Genomic DNA, 8138 nt, shown 5'->3' with positions numbered 1-8138 from the left:
GAGCTTCATATTTTGCTTCCAATTCAAGTTAAGCTTTGTCTTTCTTTGCTTTCTTAAGTTTCCTGCATCTTGTAGCAAAATGGCCTAGTTCATCACAGTTGAAGCACCTTATCTTAGATCTGTCAATAGATCCAGTTTTGTAGCCATTCTTTGCTGTCAGAAATGTACTTCCCTTTTCCTTTCCAGCTACAATCTTTGTTGAAAGACTGTCCTTTACCCTTGAAGTATCTTGACTTCTTTACTCTAATGTTTGAGAATTTTCTAGCCAAATTGGCCATTGACTGATCTAGCTCATCCAGTTCATCAAAGTGTAGAACTCATCTTCTTCCAATTCCAGAATGACTTGTTCTTGTGAATCATTTGTTCTTTGCTCACTGGTTGAGGCAGCTGGAGTATGAGATCTTGTCTCATCATTTGATATTTGGCTTTCATTGGCAATTAAAGCACTTGAGCCATCTACAACATGTCATTGACCAGATCTCAATGATTTCCTTTAAATCATTTCTAGTTCATATGTTTTGAGAATTCCATATAGAACTTCCAGTGTTATTCTGCTCAAGTCTCTCCCTTCCCTGATTGCTGAGATTTTCTGTTCCAAATGATCAGGGAGAGTAAGCAAGAACTTCAAGTTCACCTCTTCAGCTTCATAGAATTTTTCATGGAGCTGCAAGACATTTATTAGCCTGTTGAACCTTTCAAACACATCCGTTATACTTTCCTTTGGCTTGGCCATGAAGCCCTCATACTGTGAAATCACTATCCTTCTTTGATTTGATCTAACTTTCTCAATTCCCTCACAGAGTATTTCAATCTTTTCCCATATTTGTTTGGTAGTGTCACAGTTGACAATGTTGTTGTACATTACATTGTCAAGTGACTCAATCAATATCAATTGCAAGCCACTATCCAGGGAAACTTTTTCCTTTTCAGGCTCAGAATACTCAAAAGGATCTTTTGGAGCATAATGAGCTGGAATGACCATATCACCATCTGTTGATTCTTCAACTCTAACCATAGGAATGAAAGGCCCATTATTGAGTATCTGAATATAGAGTGGATTGGCCATTCTGATAAACAGCAACATTTTATTTTTCCAAAAGTGTAGTTAGCTTTGTCAAAAGTAGGAATTTTGATGCTAATGATTTTTTGTGTATTCAATCTTCCATGATCTTGAATCTGTTTACTTTCAGATTTCTTATTAGGAAATGAATAACACATAGAGGGAGGTGAATGTGTTTTACTATTTTTAAGCTTTATTTGAATATTTTATGGTTGAACAAAGTAAATTAAATCTTGTAGTGAAAGTGTGTTCATGCAGAAATTAAACTTGCAAGAATAAAGAACACAGATCTTCAAAACTCACTTAATTTTATATTAAGATTAAAAATATTTTGCTACAAAATTTCTAGGCTCTTTGTTGACAAAGAGCTTAGTTTCTCCTTGAGAGTGTTACAAGATTTTCTATCTAAATTGTTACAACTGACAAAAGGACCAGTGTTAACTTTATAATTCAGTTAACTGCTGGTTTACACAGTGTACAATAAGACATGCTATTAGCTTTAATAAACAGTCACTTGTCATTTCCATTTATAGAAAATTATATCTTCTATTTATGGTTTAGCATATCTTAGCATCATGTGTTAACTTTGATCTTCCTTTGTCAGTTAATCTTTACCATTGATCTTGCACATCCTTCAAGCTGCTTTTTGTAGACTTGTCAATCCAGCTGTTTGGATTGTTTGTTCATTGTTAGTCTTGGATATTGAACTGATCTGCAATTTTGTACTTTGAGATTTTACCTCGAGATCTCCATTTGGTCTATAGAGAACTTGACATCTCGATAAGTATATTGGCTTATCGAGATATCTAATAGTCTATAGTGAATTTGACTTATAGAGGTCTCAGAGTTCTTGAATGAGACTTTGGCTTGTCGAGATCTCTCAGCTTCATGTCTTCACTTTGACTTGTCGACAACTTAGAGTTCTCTAGTGAATTTTGACTTATCGATATCTCTGAGTTCTCTAGTGGACTTTGACTTATCGATAACTCAAAGTTCTCTAATGAATGTAACTTATCAATAACTTTGAGTTCTCTAGTGAGGAAATGACTTGTCGATATCTCCAAACTTCATGTCTTCAATTGACTTGTCGATATCTCTCTGAGTTCTCTAGACGCTTTCCTGACTTCTCGATAAGTCATTTGGAGGTCTCGAATGACTTCTCTATAACACTAAATCTGTGACTTGTAGCGATCTGACTTAGAGTATTTTTATCTAAACAGATTTATTCAACTCCAAACTTCTTCAAAATTCTTCAGAGGCATGATCATCTTGATCTTCTTCCAGATAGAATCCTTAGGCTTGAAACTGTTTAAGAAAAAAGACTCCGCTCCTTTGCATTTTTACAGACTTTAAAATGTTACAAGTACAAAATACAAATTAAGATAACAATACAACTTACTTAGGATTGACAAATTGTCTTAGTCTTGTTAAGGTACATGCATGTCTCGCACAACAAACCTTTAGTTACACCAAAAAACATGATCCGGAAAAACTGAGAAAACAACAGAAATGAAAGAACACCTTTAGTAGGAAGTTTTTATTGAGTTGCCAAGATGTAGCAACTTGAAAAGTGGAATTTTGGATAGTATTTTTACTCTGTCATTGTCAATAATGTACAACAAGATACAATAGTTGTTGTATATATCTAGTCATTATCTACCTCCCCTACGCTTTGGGCAGTAGCTGGATCTTGCACGCTAGTTGAAACTTTAATGTAAATCTGCGATAGAGCATGAAAATTATATGGAGTACTCTTAGGTGACCTATCTTCTTCTCATCAGAAGGGTTGAAATCACAAGCACTGCTGGAAATTTAAGTTGCTGATTGGAGTTCTTTGATCAGCTTGAAGTCATGATCAACTTATCTCTTTTATAAGAAACAAAACGTCAATCAACACCAGAAAACTAGCACAAAGCTATAGATAAAATCTGATTATTTACACATAGTAATATATGCAAATATTCTACACGGAAAATCTATATGTGATTGATGACACTATATGAAAACTGGGGATTTACTAATATAATAAAGTAACTGGTAGTTTTTCATATAAAAAAAGGCAATATCAGGTGTTGTAATTACGTTATTTGGCTATCAAACCATATCAATAACAAAATAACTGAAAACATCAGGGTTAACCATAACATATATTATATTAGCAATTATGAAATAAATTATCAGAGAAGCAATAAGAGAATACAAATTAGCAAAGTTACTATAAGCCCTGGGCATGGATAAGTTGTACCCTGGTGACTGGACTTGAAAATCAACAGCAGTATAACAACAATAATATACTAAAAGCTCCCTTTAAAAAGGGTAATATAAATTATCGTCAAGTCATAATAAAAATTTAAAGATACCAGGAAGCACCTGTTTCATTAACATAGGACCCAATATTCAGACTAGACCAACTCAATATGTTTTAGCACTTCAACATAGCCTTTATATGGTAACTATCATAATATTAAAATTCCATGCTATTTTAGTCGAAACCTTTAAACACTAGCAGATAAAACATAATAAGCAAAGCTCGGTGTAAATAGTAGTTATTATCCTGAGTTTACATGGAATTTACCACAGACTCCAAGATATTTTCAGACTCACAAAAAAGAGAAAAATGAGTATTTAGATTACAGAATATATATATTCGCTGAGACTGCATATACTTGGTACTAGTAAAGAGGAAAAATTATGGATCACAAGATTATAAGCAAGCCCGTTAAATATTAAGGATAATTTTATATACTTGGTACTAGTAAAGTGGCAATTAATTTAACACCAATTAATGCAACTAATACTATGTTAACACTAGTGACTAGTTTAATTAACACTAGATAATTACTCCTACTAGTAAGTAGTAAGCTAATGCCGGGACATGCAAAAAAAGTATGAATATTGCAAGCGGGCCATTAATAATTAAATGTACAAGTTTACAATAAGGCAATTAAAACAATCAGTAAAGTCTAGCAAACTCGCTGACCATAATTGGTAACTAAAATAATGATTAATGTGATTAGACATAAACTAAATAATAAAAAATAAAATATGTAGAAGCTAAGAAGTTAAACAACAGCATGTAATTAAGGATGAAATCAAACACAAATATGTATATCAATCAATAGCAGACTAGACTATAACGAAATCAAGAGCAGGTAATAAGTTATTATAAGCGGTTGCGGCACCGGACATGAAACTGGTTTAAGTCGGAATAAACTTAGTCGACCGAATAGTAAAAACAGAGCTATATAAATTAAATGAGTGGACTAGCAATTCCAACACAAATTATATCTAACCACTAAAAAAATTAAATGCGACTCTGAACTATCAAACCCAATACACATATTAATGAAATGAATATGCATTTGTAACAAGTATGCTTGAGAGAATAATGTAATAAATATTTATACCAAGACCAACCAAAAAACCCAACCAATAATCCATTTATTTACCTCAATCTACCTTATTTAATATATTGGAAAATAAATACTTCTACAGCTGGAACACTATAATGATACTAATTAAAAATATAAATCATAAACAACCACATATATCAATACTAATATGCCATTAGGATAACGAGCGAAAGAAAGAAATGAAACTATAAAAAACGTATACACAAGCACATAAATATAATTCCAGTAAGAGGAAGATAAAAACATTTCACCAAAGTAGTTCATTTCCTCGTCAAAGCCTTCGCAACCATCTTGAACTCTGATTTGAGTTCCAAACACGGCAATCCAACCTACTAAAGCCTTCGCAATCATATATCCTAAATTAATGACATAAATTAATAGTAAAGCATTAATAATTATATATGAAAAGTTCAAATTTCAGACTAGTATAGAAAATACATCATGAAATCATAAGAAAAAAATAAAAACTATACAAACAATAGAATTTATCTTACTATATTTCATCTAGTACAAATTGGCAGCCTTCAAGTCCAAGTCCCTGTGAATTATATTGTTGGTGCAAGTAGTTCATTCCTTTCTTTATATCAATTGCTACTTTGAGTAAATTTGGAAGTTTGAATGTTTAAAAGTTTAAAACACCTTTCCACAATACAAAAATTTTAATCATGCTAATTTAACTAAATTTTTTTTATCAATCCTAACACTGTATTTTGTGTTACAATGGCAAATTGATTATGTCTATGGTAATTTTAATCATGCTAATTTTGATGCTAATTTATCAAAATTAAATATTTCAACTAAAACACAATTGTTGCAAGAAAAATATTTTAATCAAAACAACGGAAGAAGAGGAGATAGAGTGAGACAAATGTGAAAAATGGATAAGGGAGAGAGAGAGAGGGGCAAATACCTGATTGAATATGTTATAAAATCCCTAATTGAAATGCTTGAAACCCTAATTGAGCCGCTTGAAAAACACTTTGACTCGAACTTGCCTCTTAATCGACACCATAAACTATAAAGATAATTAGTAAATGCTCTTAATTATATGCTAAGAAAACCCCATAAATCGCTTCATATTCGTCGCCGCCTAGGGAGTATGTGTTTAGAGAGTATAATGCTTCGACGATGCGTGCTTCCCCTCTATTTCCCTCTTCAAGTTTTCCCCAAAATGAAAGCGTGTTTGTTTTCCCGCTATCTCAAATTTTAGCACAGGGTTTTTTGGTTTTCGTTTTATTTTATTTTTTTGCTAAAATGATTTCTTTTTAATAATAACTTCAAAATCATTTTTATATTGTGATAATTTTTTAAAAAGCATATTGTGATAATTTTATTATTTATAAAAATATTTAGTTAGTTGTATGAACTCAACATTTCTTCTTTTGAAATTATAATTTTTATCATAAATTAACATATTTATTTTTTAGAAATTAACATAAGAGAGGGAGAAAATGTTTGGATAAACGGACTAGATTTTAGTTTTTAGCTGTTCAAATTTTGATCAAAATTTGACCCCCCCAATTATGCTGCCGACTTTTTTAGTCATATGGTAACATATTTTTTATTATCAATCCTAACACTGTATTTTGTGTTACAATGGAAAATTGATTATGTCTATGGTAACATCTACTAATCTCTATTGCAACGTAAAAAAGTGTTATCTCATATCAAAATTTAGTTATTTAAGGCAATATTTTTGCATGTAACACCAAGAAAAGTGTTGGTAAAGGCCATATATGGTGTAGTGATTTAACAGAGTTATCAGCAGGAAAGAAGGCTTTACAGAATAAGTGGGTGTTCAGGGTCAAAGAAAAACACGGTGGCAGCAAGAGATATAAGGCGAGGTTACTAGTCAAGGGTTATCAACAGAAAAAGGTGTTATTCTCTAAACAATACAACAAGAATTACAGAAGGGGGGTTGAATATAATTATGGCTTCATTTTCAAGATTTTAAAACAGTTCTTACTTGATAATATATATGTGTTCGATTTACAGAGTGCGGAATAAATGATTTATATGAATCAAAACACAAAGTAATAAAAACACAAGGTTTTAAAACTTTCTGGTGGATTTGAAAGTATCCACCAGATATATATATATATATATATATATATATATATATATATATATATATCGAATAAGAATCCTGTGAAGCTTGAATAGCTCACAGCTGCTTACAAGTATGAACAACTAAACATACAGAGAAATGCTACAAAATATAGCTTGAAAATGTTTCTCTGAAAATGTGTGTTCTTAGTTAGTTGCATATTGATCTACTAGTTACACATGGTTTATATATCACCAAGTTTACATGACAATAAGACAAGATAATAAAACAAAATATATCTAGTCTAACTCCATGCTACTTCACTACTCTATTCCAGCATCTTTGAATATCTTCATAATAGCATGGAAATGGTAATGCTTCTTTATTCTCAAATTCCTGCTAAACAGGCTGCCACATTCCTTTTGCAAACACTCGACACATGTGACTGTGTTGTCACTTTCAACAAATATTTGAAGATCATCATTCGTCGGGTACATGCTTGTCATCCGTTGGGTGGCTTAGTTGATCACCCGTCGGGTAGCTTTGTTGATCATCCGTCGGGTAGCTATTTATCACTTGACTCCATTTCACTTATGCAGAATTACAAGACATCTCATATTTACAATTAATCAACCTATTCTCCATATCTACTAGTAGTCAACATGACTCATATGCTCCTATAGAATCTACACAAGGTTGTTTGCAGAAATATGCTACAATACTTATTATTACATAAGCTACGCACTCGATGGATGTCAAATCATCATCCGTCAGGACTATATTGAATCATCCATCGGGACTATATTTGATCATCCATCGAGTGCTACAAAATTCACTAAGTTAAATCTACTAAGGTGTTTTGTTTAATTTATCATCAAGTTCACAACATATTCCTAACAATCTCCCCCAATTTATGTCTACTGGAATTATAACCATAAATTAAGATAAACTTAATAATATTAAAACATCCAAAAGATACAGAATAGAAATAGTAGATAAAACTGACAAGTGCTACAATATTTACTGAAAATTGAACAAGGAAAAGTATACAAAGAAGTTGCTCACAATCATTATCAAGATGCTCCTCAAGTCTGAGCAGATAAGTCTATTTTCTTGATTATCTAGATTTCTTCCCAAGCCTCCTTTATTCTCTTCTATCTAATTTTGGAGTTGTATGTGGAACTCAAGTTCATCAGCTTCTGAGAGATCTAGCATTTCTTGCATTTCCAATAGAGTCTCATTGGTAGAGATACTCAACTGGTCCTCCAATATGAAGAATCTTCTTACTCCCTTTTCATCCCTGAATTCCATCAGCCAATAGGGCCTCAAATGTACTCTCTTTCCTGTGAAGGGAATTGACAAAGTTTTTGGTAGTGCATCTTTGGCTCTATTACTCCTCAGCTCCTCAATTTTCTTTAGAACTAATCTCCTTGCAGTCACATTGTATCCAAAGTTCTTTTTGAAAGATGAGTAGATTTTTACTAGAACTGATTGGCTTTCTAAAAGAATCATGTGAAGTGGCCATATTATCTCTTTTCCTCCCTTATATATAAATACCAGTCTTTCAGGAAGATGTCTGTGAGCATCAATTCCTCTTAATTCTTCCAATTCATCTAAG

The 8138-nt window shown here is 32.2% G+C and overlaps 1 long non-coding RNA gene across 2 annotated transcripts; it reads right to left on the bottom strand.

Annotated features, from left to right (window-relative positions):
* Window positions 1-1413: 1413 nt before the first annotated feature.
* Window positions 1414-5660, bottom strand: LOC141708387 (uncharacterized). 2 transcript variants are annotated; one of them, XR_012569455.1, is made up of 3 exons: window positions 5384-5660; window positions 2460-4829; window positions 1414-2365 (listed from the first exon to the last, which is right to left on the bottom strand). It is a non-coding gene; the product is annotated as an uncharacterized LOC141708387 (long non-coding RNA). The 2 variants fall into 2 exon arrangements; XR_012569454.1 differs by lacking the exon at window positions 1414-2365 and having other exon boundaries at window positions 2438-4829.
* Window positions 5661-8138: the final 2478 nt, after the last annotated feature.

This window comes from Apium graveolens, chromosome 2 (genome assembly GCF_009905375.1).
Source record: "Apium graveolens cultivar Ventura chromosome 2, ASM990537v1, whole genome shotgun sequence".
NCBI lineage: Eukaryota > Viridiplantae > Streptophyta > Magnoliopsida > Apiales > Apiaceae > Apium > Apium graveolens.
The sequence above is the reverse complement of the archived record's forward strand: the minus strand, read 5'-3'. Positions and strand labels throughout refer to the sequence as shown.